The sequence below is a fragment of the Schistocerca serialis genome, chromosome 4 (genome assembly GCF_023864345.2).
Source record: "Schistocerca serialis cubense isolate TAMUIC-IGC-003099 chromosome 4, iqSchSeri2.2, whole genome shotgun sequence".
Lineage (NCBI taxonomy): Eukaryota > Metazoa > Arthropoda > Insecta > Orthoptera > Acrididae > Schistocerca > Schistocerca serialis.
Genome location: NC_064641.1, coordinates 358852880 through 358873197, shown reverse-complemented (window position 1 = coordinate 358873197; position 20318 = coordinate 358852880). Strand labels below are relative to the sequence as shown.

At 44.9% G+C, this 20318-nt stretch overlaps 1 long non-coding RNA gene across 1 annotated transcript in view; it reads left to right on the top strand.

The window, feature by feature from the left end:
- Window positions 1-13889, top strand: part of LOC126475423 (uncharacterized) — a 252403-nt gene extending 238514 nt beyond the window's left edge. The window contains exon 3 of the long non-coding RNA XR_007586732.1: window positions 13774-13889. This is a non-coding gene — a long non-coding RNA (uncharacterized LOC126475423). The remainder of the gene's footprint in view (window positions 1-13773) is intronic.
- Window positions 13890-20318: the final 6429 nt, after the last annotated feature.

Below are 20318 nucleotides of genomic sequence, written 5' to 3'. Positions count from 1 at the left end.
CTTCGTGAAGACATTATGGATATAGCTTGTTGTTACAGTTCCACATGGGGCTGAAGGGCCAAACGTGTAATTGTGTCGTATGTCGTGCCATGTGATATGTGCTTGGATTGGGATACTGACCCTATATTGATACGGAAGAGTGTGTAAGGAGGGAAAGGAACATGGTGAAACTTTTATCGGAATTTCCTGTCGAGTAGCACCATAGGGTCCTTCACGCTATTTGATTCCGCAGAGACGCTTGCCATCTAACGCAAGTTAGCATTTCCATGTTTTGTGATCAGGGAACATACGGTCCATTTCGACCTCAATTATAGCCACGAAAAATTTTCAGACTGCTGGAAATCGAACCGCACGCTGAGTTCTAAACTATGTTCGTTGAAAGGAATGAGGATAGCTTTCAGTTCGACAACATTGGTTTAGATTTCCAGCGGTTTTTCTAAATAACTTGAGGTGCGTGTTGGCATGGCTGCTTCAAATGGGCCCTGTACGTTTTCTTGCTTCTTTCTTACCCAGTTGAAGTGATGATCCTGCTATAATGACTTCTCTGCGGGTTGGAAATCATCTGTCCATCCTTGTCCACTGCAATTCTCCGAAAATGTGCCACTACGCCATCACGTTTCACTCACCTCAAGCATAGTGCGGGTTTTGACTCTGGTAAAGATCCGATGTACGCCACAATTGTGCGTCTTTCTCTTTACTCCTGCGTAAAATGTTAAAAGACATTCCTCATCCTTTGGTTCTTTTTTCTCGTGGTTAGTTACATGTTCCATATATCATTTGAACGATTCTTTTATCGAAATTATGTGGAATGAACCAGGTACAGTATAAATACGTGATCACTGTTGACAGTAATAAATACTTAATTTTTTAGTCCTGCTAATGCAACTAGACTCAAAACCAAGGCGTCTTTTTTTCTCAGAATACCAGTTTTTAAATACAAGTTCTTCCATGGTGTAGAAGGAGCTGTCAAGGGGAATTGACTTTAGGTAGGAGTTAAAACTTGCTTTGGCACCAGTCGGACATTTTATGCTGTTGGGGAAATTATGAATTTTTTTTGTTTCTGCATACTGAACTCGTTTCTGATCCACTGATAGCTTTAATAACGAGAAATAAAGGTCTTTTTTTTCCTCTAGCGTTGTAGTCGTGGATGTCACTGTTCTTCTCAAATTGTGATAGATAAATTATTACGAATTTGTGATGACGCATTTAAAGTGGCTGTTTCCGTAAAGAAGTACCTACCTACATGATGCTCGTAGGTGAATACCACATATTATTCTGACTGATCGCTTTTGTTCAATGAGTAGTTTCGTTCCGAGTGGTGAATTCCCTCCCCCCCCCCCCCCCCCCCCCTCCCCCAGAAAATTATTCCGTAACACATTATTGAGTGGAAATACGCAAAATATTGCAGGAGGTGATTCGTTTTCTTTTTTCAATACTAGCAATTACACGAAGCGGAAAAGTAGGTGAATTAATTGTTCCATAAATTTTTTGGTGTGCAGCTGCGTAAATTCAGCTTCTTCTTCTAATATTTCGGCTGAATACAGTCCAGCCATCTTCAGAGAGAGCCGAGGTAACTAACGCTCCAGCACTTGCTCTGTCCTTCTACACCCGAGCACCGAAGCACTGCGTATGCGGCCAAAGATTCACAGGGCGCCAGAGACGTTGATGGGCGGCAAAGAGGTGTAACATATGCATGGAAATTAAATCTATGGCTGCGCAGTCGTTCCACACGGTGATATCGATGTGTTACGGAGAGATGCACCGTCGCGACGTCTTTGTGATTTAATTACAGAAATTGCGGGATTCCATGATTTGTCCAAGCTGAAGCCGCCATCTCTGTTAATTAAATTCGTCGCCAACCGAATTGCTTCTTTCACTACTGATTCCCAGAAAGGCTAAAATTTCGACATTATAGTACATCATAGCGCGCCCAGTGTCAATACAGTGCTCCATCACGTATATAAGATCCCCTGCGAGTGCCCCCGGTTCATACATGGGACAGACGGCACGTACAGTCCAGGAGAGATGCACAGAGCACCGCAGGTACACCAGTCTCTTACAACCAAATTAATCTGCGCGGTGGAGCACTGTATTGCCACTGGGCGCGCTATGGTGTGCGATAATGTCGAAATTTTAGTCTCGACTTCACCTTTCTGGGACTTAGTATTGAAAGAAGCAACTGAAATTCGGTTTGCACGGAATTTAATTAACAGAGATAGCAGCTAAAGCTTGGACATATCATCGAACCCGGCAATTCCTATAATTAAATCACAAAGACGTCGTGACACATCGCTATCACCGTGTGGAACGACTGCGCAGCCATAGATTTCATTTCCATGCAGATGTTACACCTCTTTGCCGCCTATCAACGTCTCTGGCGCCTTGTGTATCTTTGGCCGCATACTCAGTGCTTCGGTGCTCGGGTGTAAAAGGACGGAGCAAGTGCAGCAGCGTTAGTCACCTCGACTCACTCTGAAGATGGCTGGACGGTATTCAGCCGAAATATTAGAAGAAGAAGATGGATTTATGCGGCTGCACGCCCGAAGTTTTATGGAACAGTCTTTACGCCACGAAAATATGAAGAAGCACAACAGGTGAATTAATTGTTTGAATTGCTCAGTAATATGCTTCTTGCAGTTTAAGTTTTCATTAATATGCACGACCAAAAATTTGGTGGCTGAGAGGCAACTGGTACTTTTTTTTGTAGAATCTCCCAGGCCACCAATGACCATCAGCAGCTGCTGTTTTTAGCTGCTCAACGTAAGTCTAAATTTTACATGCTATGCATGAGTCTGTACGTCCAGAATCCATTACCATAATCACCATAATACTAGCGTTGACGAATTTCGAAGTGCTATCGATTTTTAATTTTACAGACAGGTTATGAATACGACGAGGACATCGTTACAAACGCTGTCATATTAAAATCGGTGTAGAAATCAATTAACGTAAAGAACTTTATATGACAAGAGCTGAGTTACTTTTGTGTCACTGTTAACGAAATGCCTGCGTCATTTTATAACAGCTTTGACTACTTCTGATAAAGTTCATATACGCGGAATAGTAGGCAGGGTTACTCATTACTCACATAATTACAGTTCACGAGACTCTGATGCCTCGGTAGAGTTCTTTCTGGAGCTTCGCTGCCCAGTGTTGGCCAACAGTCGGCGGTGAGCGGTTGGAATTGGATGCTTTTTTCCGAGCGGCTGGTCTGCATCGCGTCGCAGCGAGTACGTGGCCGCTAGACAGAAGTGCAGTGGACATGAGGAGAGGCGAGGAGGAGCCATCGAGACCACCCAGGGCGCCGCAGTTCGCAGCCGCCGGCAGCGCCTCTGTCGGCCCTCCGAGTCTCACCGTTACCTAACTTCCTGCCGATAACACTTCTCTCCTTTTTCCTCAGATAATCGATGGAAAAAGGAAAAAGGCTAGGAAACCGGACTACCAGTTCTGCATTACGTAACGATGTAATGCGTTACGAGCACGAGGTCTCTGTGGTCCAGACGTGATTAGTGTAGCGCACTGGTTAAGACATTGGAGGTTCAGGGTCCACACTCCATTCCCGCTATCATTTCCTGGTTTCTCCACAGTGTCGTTGAATCAGATGTGCCCGAATGGCGGAATAAACAGGTGTCGGGTTTCTGCCCAGTCCTTATCTGTCAGGTGCTATACCTGTCAGGTATCAAGAGAGGTGCGTTTTACATTACCGTGGTAGTTGGGTAGTTGGAAGCTTTCTTTCATGATAACGGCGGTATGAGTGTGTACGTTATGCTAAAACAACAAGTATCAGTTTAACTAATGGTATGTGAATTAGTAACTTTTCAGGGCCAATGTGAATGAAAATTATGAGGTCGGAGGCCTTACTGACAGCACTAAAAGGCAATATACCGTTGTATACAACTTCGACAAATCATTTTAATATAATAAAAATTCCGCTTCACTTACTTGTAATTTCTTATTTATTGCACGACCGGTTTCGAAGCCAAAGGCTTCATCTTCAGGTGTCACCAAATATACTGTGTGATTATAAGTACCCGAACACCTGGCTGAAAATGGGTTCGTAGCGCCCTCCATCGGCAATGCTAGAATTCAGTATGGTGTTGGTCCACCCTTAGCCTTGATGACAGCTTCCATTCTCGCAGGCATACGTTCACTCAGGTGCTAGAAGGTTTCCTTGGAAATGGCATCCCATTCTTCACGGAGTGCTACACTGAGGAGAAGTATCGATGTCGGTCGGTGAGGCCTGTCATGAAGTCGGCGTTCCAAATCGTCCCAAAGGTGTTCTGTAGGATTTACGTCAGGACTCGGTACAGGCCGGTCCATTACAGCGATGTTATTGTCATGTAAGCACTTTGCCACAGGCCATGCATTATGAACAGGTGCTCGATCATGTTGAAAGATGCAGTCGCCACCCCCGAATTGCTCTTCAACAGTGGGAAGCTGGAAGGTGCTTAAAACATCAGTGAAGGCCTTTGCTGTGATAGTGCCACGCAAATCAAAAATGGGTGCAAGCCCCTTCCATGAAAAACACGACCACACTATAACACCACCGCCTTCGAATTTTATTGTTGGCACTACGCACGCTGGCAGATGACGTTCACCGGGCATTCACGATACCCACACCCTGCCATCGGATCGCCACATCGTGCACCGTGATTCGTCACTCCAGACAACATTTTTCCACTGTTAAATCGTCCATTGCTTACCTTCCTTTGACCAAACGAGACGTCGTCTGGCATTTACCGGCTTGATGTGTGGCTTATGAGCAGCCACTCGACCATGAAATCCAAGTTTTCTCACCTCCGGCCTAACTGTCATAGTACTTGCAGTGGATCCTGATGCAGTTTGGAATTCCTGTGTGATGGTCTGGATAGATGTCTGCCTATTACACATTACGACCCTCTTCAACTTTCGGCGGCCTCTGTCAGTCAATACACGAGGTCGCCTGTACGCTTTTGTGCTGTACGTGTCCCTTCACGTTTCCACTTCAATATCACATCGGAAACAGTGGACATAGTGATATTTAGGAGTGTGAAAATCTCGCGTACAGACATATGGCACAAGTGATCCCCTGTCATCTGACCACATTCGAAGTCCGTGAGTTCCGCAGAACGCTCCATTCCGCTCTCTCACTATGTCTAATGACTACTGATGTCGCTGATACGGAGTACCTGGCAGTAGGTGGCAGCACAATGCACCTTATATGAGAAACGTAGGTTTTTTTTGGGTGTCCGGATACTTTTGATCACATAGTGTAATTATAGAGCCGTAAACATGTGGCGGTCGAGTCAGTCATGGGGAGTCACAGCCATACCAATATCCCTTCCGAATAGTGGTGACGAAGCGTGCCCCACAATTTCTGATACTAGCTCCCGTGCGGTTGTTTAATGTGGACCAGATTTTTGTTCTATTAATATGTCCTTCATTTGCGGATGTGCCTCTGATCAAATATTTTACCGAGAAAATCAATGTATATGAGGAAAATTGCTGCAATACGTCCGAAACATTGACATTCTTTACTGTTTTAAATTTTTAATATGATAACACGCCAGTACACCACGGATGATTTTAATACAATTGTTAGCGGCAGGGGAAGTCCACAGATTTATATCCAAATCACGATTCAGACAGCTGATTGTATGCAGAGGTGCGAGGATTTAGCCGTACTCTAGCAACTTTTTTCCTACAAAAACATTAAAGCAAGTTTTCACACTGTTTTGTTTAAAATCATCTTACACATCAACTAATATGAACAATATCGTGTCAGTCTCTCCAAATTAACACTTTAACGTGCTTAGCACATTTTACGAAAGAGTTTTTAGTTAATTTTCAAAATGGCTTTTAATGGGGCAAGAAGTAGATTGGCCGTGTTCCGAAGATGAAGACCAAAACTGCCGGCGCAGGTTTCCCTCCAACTTTCCGATAAATATCTCTAAGCAAATACAAAACTGCACGGTATCACAGACCGAAATGCATGTCTTCACATATAAAATCAATTAATTCCTCCCATTCATTCTCACAAAAACTATAGATGATATATAAGAGATAATAATAAAGTTAGGAGCAAGATTTCAGCTACATACTATCATTTTTTTCCCAGAATTAAACAGCTGGAACTAGTCACTGTCTTAAAGCTTTGATGGTAGCATTTGTAAAAATGGTGGCTACACAGTGCATCTTTCTTAGGCCCAAAAAGATGCAAGCCTGAAGATGCTAAATCAGGGCTATACAATGAATGTGATAGGCCAGTTCAGGCAAATTTGGCAGTGTTGTGTGGCCTGACATTATCGTCGTGAAAGCGGACGTTTGTTTTATTCTCTGGTCTGACTCCTGAAACTGAGCATATGTTGTAGCGTACTGAATTGGCCCCAGTACAAATAACCACACCATGCCCATCTCAGAAAACTGTGCACTTTGCCTGCTGATGGTTGCGTCTGAAACTTCTTCTCTGATGGTGTTGTCACTTAACAGATTGCTTTCTAGATTCCAGATTGTGACCCAACGTCTCATCTCCCGTGATGATGGTGTTTACGTTCGTTCAGCAGGTTTCAACAAATTTTCATCCCATAATTTTTGGCCTCAGGTGAGCTTCGTGAGATCCATCCGGCACACACTTTGCAATAATCAAGGTTGCGATACGTATTATCTAAGGCATATTGCAGCTGACATTGAGCCGAATACACAGTTCCTTGTACGTAAGCCCCCAGTCATCACGGAGAGCGGGATCGGTTGGGACATGGCTCTTCAGGATATTTTCGGCGCCATTGAAACACAGTAGATGAGAGTTCTCAGACTTCCACCTCCAGCAAGCCTTGGTTTAGAAGTTTAATAAATTTTCTTAATCTGTTTTAAATTAAAGCATTTACGTTATGTGTCTTGAAGTCTTTTTCTGAAATTACAAAAATTACTCTGATAAAATAAGGTTTTTCCAAATTTGAAAATTTTTTTTAAGTTACAACATGTTCATGTACCTAGGGACGAACATTCTATTCATATTTAAAAATGTTGCAACCGAGAAAACGTTGTGGGAAGTGCATGTAGGTAATGTAGAGCCCGCACATTCCCACTTGTTCAGTGCTTGCTTTGTGTTACGCTATTGACCAATAAACAGCCACTGAAATCAAATTAATAAGAAATGTTATTAAAACTATTTGCAAATAAAAACATTCTGAAATAAAAGCTATTGACTGGTAAAGCAAAATTTCATTTTCGAGACAGAGAAAATTGTTAAGACATTAGGGAAACTTAGTTCTCCCCAAATATCACGAGTCCTATTATAAAGAGAACTTCTTTTTTAAAGCACAAGATGGTGCACGACTGACTATGTATGACTTAATAGCCCACAAGTTCAGTAACTAGTTTTAAAAATGTACAGAATTTTACTCACTATGAAATTCTGTAACTGAAGAAGTAACAACATCATCAAAATACTACGTGACTCTAAAATATTTGAAAAAAAAGGCAGCCTAATGTCTACCAACAGCCGAAAGAGTAAAAGAAGCCGGAAAATGCTTATGGCGGTCTGTAGGGCGAGTTCCTCCATGTGATTCTAAAATCGGTCGCTAGGCAGAAACATCGACCAGAAACTAAGTACACTAGATACACTATCCTCAAGGTGTAAAGTTTCCTCTACATTACTCATGCTGTACCGTTCCCATCACGTTTAGTAAGCATCGATATATTTCACTTACCGCAGTTTTTTCAGCAATGACGAATTCTCAGATGCGTGTCTGTCTTATACACAGCTCCACGTCAGACGTCATTGTGGAACTCTGCCGCCGTCTAGCGCAGAACACCGGAACCAACAGCAAATTTCCGGGAATATTCAATAACTGGTACTAGGCGAACGTAATTTGTCTCTGACACTCAAAGGTAACTAATGAAATAGGAAGCATTAGTTTCAGAATAATTCTCGTATCACTGCTTTCTTCTTCTAGAGAGTTACAGCGTGCAGTTAAGAGGATACCTCGCCCCATTTACAAAATCTACAGTTACCGTTGTACGCAATGTATCTCGGCAAATACAAACGTTAAAATTATTAATTCTACTTGCGAATATTCTCATCTTTTAGTAAAACTTGTCCTTATGTAATGCTAGCCAGGGCCACGCCCATGGAACATCCCGTTTACAACATCAATCCAAATAGTTTCAAGACTATTGTGTACAGTTCGTACACAGCGGTAAGCAAAGGTGGATTACAGAATGGTGCAGCAGCTGTCATCGTAGAAAAGCTGCACAGGAGCAGATATGATTAGCGAATAAGTTAACACAATAAAAAGAAGATTTACTTAACAGCCGCGCGGGATTAGCCGAGCGGTCTCAGGCGCTGCACTCATGGACTGTGCGGCTGGTCCTGGCGTACGTTGAGTCCTACCTCGGGCACGGGTGTGTGTGTTTGTCCTTAGGGTAATTTAGGTTAAGTAGTGTGTAAGCTTAGGGACTGATGACCTTAGCAGTTAAGTCCCATAAGATTTCACACACATTTGACATTTTTTTTATTTACTTAACACGTATTTCTGCAAACGCACGAAGATTAATTATGAATACCGCAGCAAGAAGCATAGTCCAGCTCATCATTGTCAACAAAGATGGAGCACGAACGAATGTGTCCTAGCTTAGCGGCTCTAAACACAGATGAGGTGAGAGGCTGCTGCCGGCCGTCTTGTATTGAGGCAGCGGAAGGCGCACCTGCTACACAGCCGCTGCAGGCCTGGCCCAGCGGGAAAAACACCATTTGCTCTGCTGCACCCCGCGCCACCGCTGTCGGTGTCAGGCGGAAACGTGTAATTCTGTTACCAGCCCTGATACGCCGTAGAGTGATCTCGATGGGTGATACCACAAAGACTGGATTAACAAAAACCAAAGAAAATTTAAGAAGGTTATTTTAATGTACTGGTGTTCTGCATAGTCCTCCTTGACTTCAGTATAACGCACCGGTCTTTCATATAACCGCATAAAACGATCAGAAGATTCCTTATTTGAGATCGTGCTCAACTCATGCGTGACACTGCCTCTAAAGTCTGCTATGTCGTCAAATCGTTGACCGTTCATTTGAATTTCGGCACTTTGTCGCTATTACTTTTTACAACAAAGATTTATTCGCGTTTTGCATTTGAATCAAGTCACGGCAGGCGTCCACGATTGTTTGTGTTTTTCTGGAGTCAAAATGAGCGGGACACACTTTCCACAAACTTTTCCTTCTCCAAAAGCTTCTACAGAATGCCGTGCATAGTTGCTTTAGATATGTTGCTGCGTTGGGATTTACAGGTATGACGCAACAACGTTGACACCCTGCGGCCGTACGTCCACTACTGAACACTGCCTGCTAGCAGCTGAGTGGTGGTGGAATGCACATCGGTTGTTTACAATTGGTAGTTGAATATGGCACCGTAGTTAGTACGCTGACGTCGCTTACATGCCAGGAATAAAATCAGGCTCGGAATCTTTTCGACGGACTTAGTGTGCTGTTGGTTGCACGTTCGAAATGATGCGAGTATTCGTTAGCTATGAAAGCGTGAGAGCGGGCCCCTCGTAGGCGAGCGGGTTAGTCGTCGTCTCGGCCGCTCGCCTTATCTGCACGGCCTCCCGGAGCAATGGTCCGGTCGCAGCGGCCGTCGTCGCGTGTCCGAACGTCAACAAACGGTGCGCGTGGGATCACGGCCTGCAGCGTAAACACGCCGCCGCCAGTCATCGTCATTAGGCGCTGCGTCAGCAAACAGCCGCGGGCCGCCGTCCTGTCTGACGGGAACTCGCCTCGCCTCGCCTCGCCTCGCCTCGGCCGGCCGCCGCCATCGGCCACACATCCTGATCACGGCCAGCCACCGTTTATGTGTTTCAAATAAAGTCTAAAAGTAGTTATTTGGATTTAATAATAAGTAGGATACGTGCAGTGAACGGCACGTTACGTTCTTTAACGTGCTGGAGCTCTTAACAGTTTCTAGTGGTTTAAATTTTGCACGTTAGAGGACGTAACCTTACGCTCGACTTGGACGCCCCCTCCGTTGCATATACAGGGTGTTTCAAAAATGACCGGTATATTTGAAACGGCAATAAAAACTAAACGAGCAGCGATAGAAATACACCGTTTGTTGCAATATGCTTGGGACAACAGTACATTTTAAGGCGGACAAACTTTCGTAACTACAGTAGTTACAATTTTCAACAACAGATGGCGCTGCAAGTGATGTGAAAGATATAGAAGACAACGCAGTGCGCCATTCTGTACGTCGTCTTTCTGCTGTAAGCGTGTGCTGTTCACAACGTGCAAGTGTGCTGTAGACAACATGGTTTATTCCTTAGAACAGAGGATTTTTCTGGTGTTGGAATTCCACCGCCTAGAACACAGTGTTGTTGCAACAAGACGAAGTTTTCAACGGAGGTTTAATGTAACCAAAGGACCGAAAAGCGATACAATAAAGGATCTGTTTGAAAAATTTCAACGAACTGGGAACGTGACGGATGAACGTGCTGGAAAGGTAGGGCGACCGCGTACGGCAACCACAGAGGGCAACGCGCAGCTAGTGCAGCAGGTGATCCAACAGCGGCCTCGGGTTTCCGTTCGCCGTGTTGCAGCTGCGGTCCAAATGACGCCAACGTCCACGTATCGTCTCAAGCGCCAGAGTTTACACCTCTATCCATACAAAATTCAAACGCGGCAACCCCTCAGCGCCGCTACCATTGCTGCACGAGAGACATTCGCTAACGATATAGTGCACAGGATTGATGACGGCGATATGCATGTGGGCAGCATTTGGTTTACTGACGAAGCTTATTTTTACCTGGACGGCTTCGTCAATAAACAGAACTGGCGCATATGGGGAACCGAAAAGCCCCATGTTGCAGTCCCATCGTCCTTGCATCCTCAAAAAGTACTGGTCTGGGCCGCCATTTCTTCCAAAGGAATCATTGGCCCATTTTTCAGATCCGAAACGATTACTGCATCACGCTATCTGGACATTCTTCGTGAATTTGTGGCGGTACAAACTGCCTTAGACGACACTGCGAACACCTCGTGGTTTATGCAAGATGGTGCCCGGCCACATCGCACGGCCGACGTCTTTAATTTCCTGAATGAATATTTCGATGATCGTGTGATTGCTTTGGGCTATCCGAAACATACAGGAGGCGGCGTGGATTGGCCTCCCTATTCGCCAGACATGAACCCCTGTGACATCTTTCTGTGGGGACACTTGAAAGACCAGGTGTACCGCCAGAATCCAGAAACAATTGAACAGCTGAAGCAGTACATCTCATCTGCATGTGAAGCCATTCCGCCAGACACGTTGTCAAAGTTTTCGGGTAATTTCATTCAGAGACTACGCCATATTATTGCTACGCATGGTGGATATGTGGAAAATATCGTACTATAGAGTTTCCCAGACCGCAGCGCCATCTGTTGTTGAAAATTGTAACTACTGTAATTTCGAAAGTTTGTCTGCCTGAAAATGTACTGTTGTCCCAAGCATATTGCAACAAACGGTGTATTTCTATCGCTGCTCGTTTAGTTTTTATTGCCGTTTCAAATATACCGGTCATTTTTGAAACACCCTGTATGTTACACTTTTATTAAATCCAAATAATTAACTTTAGCATTTATCTGGAAAAAAACATGTAATATGAAAATCTGAAACACTCTCGAATAACTCTTCTTAAGCTAATATATCCTAATAGTTTTAACATGTAGAACTGCAGGCCTATAGTTTTATCTCATGGCGTCCTTCGGTGCAAAACCTTTTAAATCCACTTGACTTTTACTATTCTTGTCCAGGCAATCATCGTAGGTTGTACCACTCGCTCCTTCCGGCTCCTGGATTTCTCCCTTACTGTCTGCGCCCGTCCTGTCCGCCTCACCCCCACCCTCACCTACCTTGGCCTCAACATTGATCGTCACCTCACCTGGATCCCTCATCTCTGCTCCATCCAATCCAAAGCCCACAACCGCCTCCGATTCCTCAAACTCCTCTCTGGCCGGACAAGACGGTTGCACGCCTCTACCATCGTCTACACCTGCAAATCCTTAATCCGTCCCATCTTCTGTTACGCCAGTCCCACGTGGATATCCGCGCCCCCAAAATTCTGTAAGTCCCTCCAGATCCTTGAGCGTCATGCACTCCGCCTTGCCTTCCACATACGCCTCCCGTCCCCCACACGGATCCTCTACGACCTGATTCATTTCCCCCATCTGCTCCTATTCCTTGAACATATCCACATACTCTACACCTCCCGTCGCCTTCATCCCCCTCACCCCCTGGCTGCTCCTCTCCTCACCAACCCAGCCCTCTGCCACGCCTTCACTGTTGTGTCTCCCCTACTCTCCATCTCTACACTCTTCATCTCCCTTCCCAAGGTGGCTTCCATCAACTCCCCCTCCCTGACGATGGCCTGTCTCCCTCCATTTATCCCTCCTATCAACTCTGATCCCCCTCCTTTCCTTTGTCCTTTTCCCGGGCTCCCTCTCCCCTTCCCCCTCCCCCCTCCATCCTGTTTATTTCCCTCCTTCCCTCTTTCTGCCTCCCTTCTCTCCCCCAAGTCCTTTTGCGTTTTCCTTTCTCTGACCTTCCCCATTCCATCTCGTGTCTACCCTGCTCCCCCCTTCTGAGTCCTCTCCCTTCATCGTCGTCCCCCCCCCCCCGCCTTCAGTTTTTTCCTCTCCTCCCCCTCTTCTTCCTCCTCCTCTGTCCAGGTCCCCTCTCCCATCTCCCCTTTGCCCTTGCCTGTGGAGTGTCATCTTCGTGCCGACCTTTTAGTGCAGTATTCCTACTGATTGTTCAGTGTTGTGCGTCTTTTGCGAAGTGTTGCAAACGGACATCATGCTGTCGCCGTGTTTTTCTTTTTTTTTTAATTCTCTGCATACTTTTTCCATGTCTGCTTCCTTTGTATTTTGTTATCATAACCCACCATTAGTTTTATGTTTTAACTTTCCACAATTCTCCGCCGATTTACATTTTACATCACCGTTTTATCGCCTGTTTTTATTGTTTCTTATCTTCATATGTTTTAAAAATTCTGTCGGCTGAAGAGCGGCGTACTAAGCTGCTGCCAGCCCGCCCCCTTCGGAAGGGGAAGGGGGGGGGGGGGAGATCGAAATCCAATAAAGGAAAAAAAAACTATTCTGCTCGTTGCAGCATGACGTAAGTTATGTAACATTTTTTGTAGTTAGACTGCATATATGTGAGGACTGCCTCACAGCTCCTATTATGTGTATAATTTTTTTTATATATCCATATTATATACTGAGAATGCCAATTCCAAATGCTCTTGATAACGGCACCGTGATGTACCCATGGGTCTGCGCTGTGCTCTTCTGGCTGCTATAACTTTTCAATAGTTTACACGGTCCCTTTTAGTTATTCTGACGACCGGATTTCCATCCAGTCTTTTTATGTGTATGTGGTTGCCATAGAGCTTTGGTAACCGGCGCAATGAACTTCATGTGACACTTTTATGTAACTTGATGATGCTTAAACACGGGGAAACGCGTTACTTCAAATAAAAGTAACTTCGCGACAGTGACAGTTTTATATTCAGTATGTATCCTCATTTCACTTAACTACCCTTTTCAGGAGGATGTAAATGTAATTAACGACGGTACCAGAGGCCACCTCTAATTTACCTTCTCTAAGCATTCACGCCTCATCCATGTCGTCGGTGGCAATAGTGGGTCATGTACGGAGAGCAGGACCCACTCCTAAGCAGTACGGCTGCTGTAAAGTGCAGCGCCGATTACGTCCAGCCTTAGCAAAGCAGCTGAGCCAACGCCTCGCGCCGTTCCCGCAGGCTCCTGAGCGACGACGACAAGCGGCCGTTCGTGGAGGAGGCGGAGCGCCTGCGCATGATCCACAAGAGGGACCACCCCGACTACAAGTACCAGCCGCGCCGGCGCAAGGGCGGGGCCGCCGGGGGCGGAGGAGGCGCGGCCGGAGGCGGGGGCGGCGCCGGCGACGGCGGGGGCGGCGCGGGCGGCGCCCTGGCGCGCCAGCAGGAGCCGGCCGCAGCGCACGCGCACTCGCACGCCGCCGCGGGGTCGCCGCCGCCGCTGCACGCCGTCTCGCACCAGCACGGAGTCGTCTTCAGGTGCGTGTCTAGCCAACGTTTTACAACTCCGAATCCCGTAGATTAAGCTCTCAGGAATGGGGCCCTGCTCTACTTTGTCCATGTAACAGCCACTGCTGTCCATAACAAGGGTAGAGCAGCATCGAAGGCCGTTCAAAACAATCCCTCCGATTTCACTTGAATTAAGCTAGAAACGGGGGCTGCTTCGCAGGAGAGCTTCTGTAAAGTTTGGAAGGTAGGAGGCGAGATACTGGCAGAAGTAAAGCTGTGAGTACCGGGCGTGAGTCGTGCTTCGGTAGCTCAGATGGTAGAGCGCTTGCCCGCGAAAGGCAAAGGTCCCGAGTTCGAGTCTCGGTCGGGCACACAGTTTTAATCTGCCAGGAAGTTTCATATCAGCGCACATTCCGCTGCAGAGTGAAAATCTCATTATGGAAAAGTAGATTGTACAGTCCTCGTAAGAATTTGGCAATGGTCTTTACTGTAAGAGGCAGTGTAAAACTTAGTATTGTAGAGCTAGTCGCAGACGTGGTGTGTGAGTGGGTGTGTCTCGTGTGTGCCGGCAGCCGCGTGTTCAAGCAGGAGGAGGCGGGCGACGCGGGCTCCAGCAGCAGCCTGTCGCTGACGCCGCCCACCACGCCGGGCAGCGCCGCAGACCGCGACCGCCGCGCCGCCCACGGCTCGCCCAGCCCCACTAGCGGTGAGTGTCGCAGCTGCCGTCCCTTTCACTGCCCAGGCGGGAGCACTTGCAGTCCGCTCGCTTTTTCCTTCCCTTGCACAGTGCTGCTTTTACTTCTGCGCCGGTAGAATTCGCCTGATATGATTTTATTATTCGTCGAATAATACGTGAAACGGAAAGCGAAAAGGACCTGTTTTCGAAACTTTTGGATTTTAACTTAAAGTTCTACGTGCAGTATTAAATTTGAACAATTTGTAAAAAAAAGGAATTTTATCTCTAATTTTGAGTGACAGTTTGAATATTTGTGACGCAAGATGGGTTTTTTGAAATAATGTGTTTTAAAGTTTCACTTTAGTACCATTGTTTAGTTGCACATATTTAAGAAACAAATTCAACACTATATGCAGTTTTTTAAGTTAACTTTACATATTATGTGCTTAACCCTTTTCACATCTATAGCACATTGCAGTGTACATAAATTGAAAACCAAGTAAACTGGCCCCAGATTGAGAGAAATTAGTCAATTCTGTGCTGTTATCTTTTGGCAAAGTATTGGTATTTTTATACTGTGTTGTAGCCAACAGCAAATTGGCAACATCTGTAGGCATCTATAACTGTAATGTAAAAAGGTATCATTTGTCTTGTTTCGTTTTATTGTCATCATAAAATGTTGTTTTACGCAAAACTACTCCGAGCTCGTTAAAATGCCTGTAAAATTTAGGAGATGCTACTGTCTGGAACATTGCATAAACAGCTGCGAGATTCTGAAAAAGGACCTCTTGTCAGGCCAAAGTTAGTTTCCTGCAACGACAAGATGTCCGTTTCCAGAAGACTGACATCGATGGCTTTTAATAATATTATTCACTCCTGTTGGATTCAAACAACTTTCAAATCGATACGGGCATGTATTGAATGAACTATATTAATAATACAGAAATAACGAAAATGGATATTCACGCCATTAGCTAACTTTTCTGCTTCTATTGACAATTTTACTTCTCCGACAAGAGGACCATTTCACTTTCTGTTTCATTTACATTGAATCATTGCCTGGCGACGGACGTTAAAGTAGTGCTGCTCTCTCAGATTCAATGTTTGCTGTTGATAATAATTGGGAGGGCTGCCCCAATATTTATTTAATCAATTAATTAGATAAACCTTGAAATGAACAACTTAGCACAATCCACAATGCAATGGGAGCGGGCAAGCAGCCATAGGAGGTAGCTGAATGAAAGCTTTTAGACCACTGTCTGCCACTATAAGTACCCACATGGGTGTATCATTTACTTAATGACTGTTTCAGTGCTTTTTTGGGAGAAAAAACTATTCAGGACTGCATTATCAGGTGGGGTCAGGTGACTGAAATTACTACCGTTAACACAGACGTTGATTCTTGTTAAAGATACCGTTTATTTTGGTACTCGGTCCAAATCTCAATGGTGAACAAAGCAGCCGGCCGGAATGGCCGTGCGGTTCTAGGCGCTACAGTCTGGAGCCGAGTGACCGCTACAGTCGCAGGTTCGAATCCTGCATCGGGCATGGATGTGTGTGATGTCCTTAGGTTAGTTAGGTTTAATTAGTTCTAAGTTCTAGGCGACTGATGACCTCAGAAGTTAAGTCGCATAGTGCTCAGAGCCATTTGATCCATTTTTTTGAACAAAGCATATATGATATATTTGGCGCTGAGGGGGCCAGTGTCTAAACCTAAGCGGCCTCGTAAGTTATTATGCGTGGGATTAGGAGGAAAAATATATTACTTCTAGGATTAATGTGATTCCGATACGTAACTTTTATTTTCATGCCATCCATACACTGGCTCATGCCTATTGTTTCAGCTCTGGCGAGAATAATCAACGAGTAACTTCAAGATATCATAAAACTGGGAGGTCAAACAGACAAAACACACATGATAAAATACATATAAATCATCAGAACATCCTAACAAATCTCTCACCTACCTCGCCTACTTGAAATTCTAATAGATCGATCAATCTGCAGTGACCGTGCAGACTACATGGGCAATTGGAAGTCAATGCCAGAAATATAATACGCACTCACCGAGTGGGACTGATTTGGAATTAACAGCAAAATTTCACTCGCAGTACACGCAAACCCTATTCCTAACTAACTTACGAAGCAGATGGTCCTTGCTCCGTGCAATTATCCTCTGGGCCACCTGGAAACAGAATCCCTGATAATTGCGAAGTGCCAGCTAACAGTCATTCTGCTCGTCGCCGAGAGGAAGGAGAAGAGGCTCCTACCAACCACAAGATTCCACCAGCACAGGTGTATCGTGGACTGTTCACCCCAGGCATTAGGTTAGTACCAATGCTTAAGTAAAACATGTATCTTTACAGTACAGCTGTTCAGTTCAAGAAATCACATTCAAAACACTCAAGTCATTCCATAACTGAGAGCAACATAACAGGAATAGGAAAAGAATGGGCAACATGAAATATATAAACAAAAGCAATCGTGTGTCCATCCCTTCGCCAAAGGCTCTCTCTGTCTCTCTTTTCCGAGTCATTAGTTTGCTGACTGGTTTGATGCAGTCCGCCACGAATTCCTCTCCCGAGCCAGTCTCTACGTATCAGAAGAGCACTTACAACCTAGGTCCTTAATTCTTTGTTGGTTGTATTCCAACCTCTCTCTCCCCGTACACCTTTCACCCTCTACAGGTCCCTCTGGCAGCATGCAAGTTATTCCCTGATGTCTCAACACGTGTCCTATCATCCTATTTCTTGCTCTTGTCAGTGTTTTCCATAACATTCCTCATCGATTCTGTGGAGAAACTCCTCATTCCTCATCTTATCAGTCCACCTGATTTTCAACATTCATCCTTACCACCACATTTCTAATGCTTCGATTCTGTTCTGTCCCGGTTTCCCATACAACGCCGAGCTCCAAACGTACATTCTCAGAAATTTCTTCCTCACATGAAGGCCTATGTTTGGTACTGGTAAACTTCTCTTAGCTCTCGGTACTCGAAGAAAGACGTGAAAGTGAATAGTGTGTCACTAATGATAAAGTAATGAGGGTACCTCGAGGCGAAAGAATGGGGCGGAACCACCGTCTCAGTATTACCTATTATTCAGGTTCTCGCATTATATTAAACATAATTTTTTCGTGGTGTCATTTTGTACCTCAACCTTGCGGCTGCCTATGTGAAAACTTTTCCTTTCATCTCGTATGGCCGTTTCTATAGGCATCACCACATCCCGTACGTATAAGACGCTGTCAAATGGAAACGAGATAGATCCAAAAAAGTAGTATACTGTTTATTACAGTATTTCAAATGTAATAGCCATAACTGTCAACACATTCATCCTACTGTGAGACAAGACGCTCAGTGCCTTCATGGAAAAATGTTTGCCGTGGCCTACGGAACCAGAATGTACGCAGGCGTGCACCACTTCGTTCGAACCAAATTGACCACCACCACAGGAAAATGGCTTGTGAGGGATATTTGACAGCTTCCGAGAGAAACTTCTGCAGCGTAGTCGATACAACATTGGCGTCATGTGGGCGGACATTATCACGAAACAGAATGATGATGTTCGTCAACCCATTGCCCACTGACTTTATGGAACACGGAGCCACAGTTAACGCACAGCAGTATTCGTGTACTTTGCAAAAATTGAAGCGCGCCATGAAGTGCAAACGCCCAGGATTGTTGACAGACAGCGTCATTCTGCTACACGATAATGTTCACCCACATGTTGCCAAGGCTGTTTCGACTATACTACATTAGTTTGGCTATGAAAGCCTTAAACGCCCTTCGTACAATCTCATCCAACCCCTTGCGATTTCCATATTTCTGGAGCCCTAAGGAAAGACATTCGTAGCAGCTGCTTTGCTTCGAATGTCTTACTTTAGGGTGCACGCCTGGGTAGAATCATGATTCTTCAGGCAACTGCAAACATTGTTCCATAAAGGGCATTGATCGACATCTCTCACAGTAGGATAAACACATTAACAGCTATGACGATTTAAAATAATAAACAGTTTACTTACTTTTTTCTGTCTGTGTCCTTTTCATTTGACTGCCTCTTATACTTTACACATTACTCCTAATACTTCGTGCTACTTATCGTAGACATTTATAATCTCTGGCACATTTCTCTATAAAATCATTGCCCGTCTCCATACAGCACAACAGCTTAAAAAAATATTGCGCCACTTTCATGATTTACGTAAGTTTTGTTTTTCTTTCGTGAAATACAAGTTTTCAACACCCTTTGACTACTAGTATTTGTCACTTGTTGATTGAGGGATGCAAAAAGCATATAGGAATTGTTCAAATGGTTCAAATGGCTCTGAGCGCTATGGGACTTAACATCTGAGGTCATCAGTCACCTAGAACTTAGAACGACTTAAACCGAACTAACCTAAGGACATCACACACATCCACGCCCGAGGCAGGATTCGAACCTGCGACCGTAGCGGGCGCGCGGTTCCAGGTTGAAGCTCCTAGAACCGCTCGTATAGGAACTGTCCTGGATGCAAATGAACGATCTGGACAAGCACCGATGAAATGGCTTCATGGATTTCTTAATAACTGCTTTCAACAGGAGCAGATCACTTAAGTATTGAGAAAAAGCAAAGTAGTTGCCTTCTTGAAATCTGGGAGAGAACCATCCAACCTCAAAAGTTATCCGCTTATTTCCTCTGCCATCTTTACAAGGTATTTGAATGGCTTCTTTTGTACCGTTTGACACTGTGACTATCCGTCTATTAATACCTGAACAGGTATGCTTCAGACCCAACACATACAGGACGGATTTGAAACAGGTGACATCAACGGGGTTATTTTTATTGATGTACCTTCATGTAATGCTGCAGTAGGTCTACAGCATGACACACAATTGTGGCTCCATGGAAATTTTAGGCATTTCGTTGCACATTCGCTCAAGGAATACGAAGCCGCTAGAGAAACCAAAAGAATGTCTCGCTCGAAGGAAGCGTTCTGCCGTATTTACTCTCTATAACATATACACCAATGACTAATCAAGGCCTAACACGCGCTAAAGCTTCATATATTGCTGACGGTCTTGCCTTAGCAACCCAACTAAATAATGTTGATTTATATCGCACCGAGTTCGGGCACTGTTTTACACCTAAATACATTGGCGTAACTTCAGACAGATCTCAACAGGCCAAAAACACTGTCTCAATGCCTGATTCTAAATGTCAGCCAGAAAAAACATTGTTTGTAACGTCACTTGCAGTAACTTGGGGAGTGAGTCTCATGTTATCAGAACCTCCGCCATGGCACTCTGTTTCTTTGTAGGAGAGAGTGCGTGCACTGTATGGTGTACCTGTGCCCGTACAAAACAAGTGAACGTTGCACTGAATGAAACAGCAGTACTGATTCCAGAATGAGATTTTCACTCTGCGACGGAGTGTGCACTGATATGAAACTTCCTAGCAGATTAAAAATGGGTGGCGGACCGAGACTCGAGCTTGGGAACTTTGCCTTTCGCGGACAAGTGCTCTACCAACTGAGCTAACCAAGCGTGACTCACGCCCCATCCTCACAGCTTTGCTTCCGCCAGTACCTCGTCTCCTACTTTCCAAACTTTGCAGAAGCTCT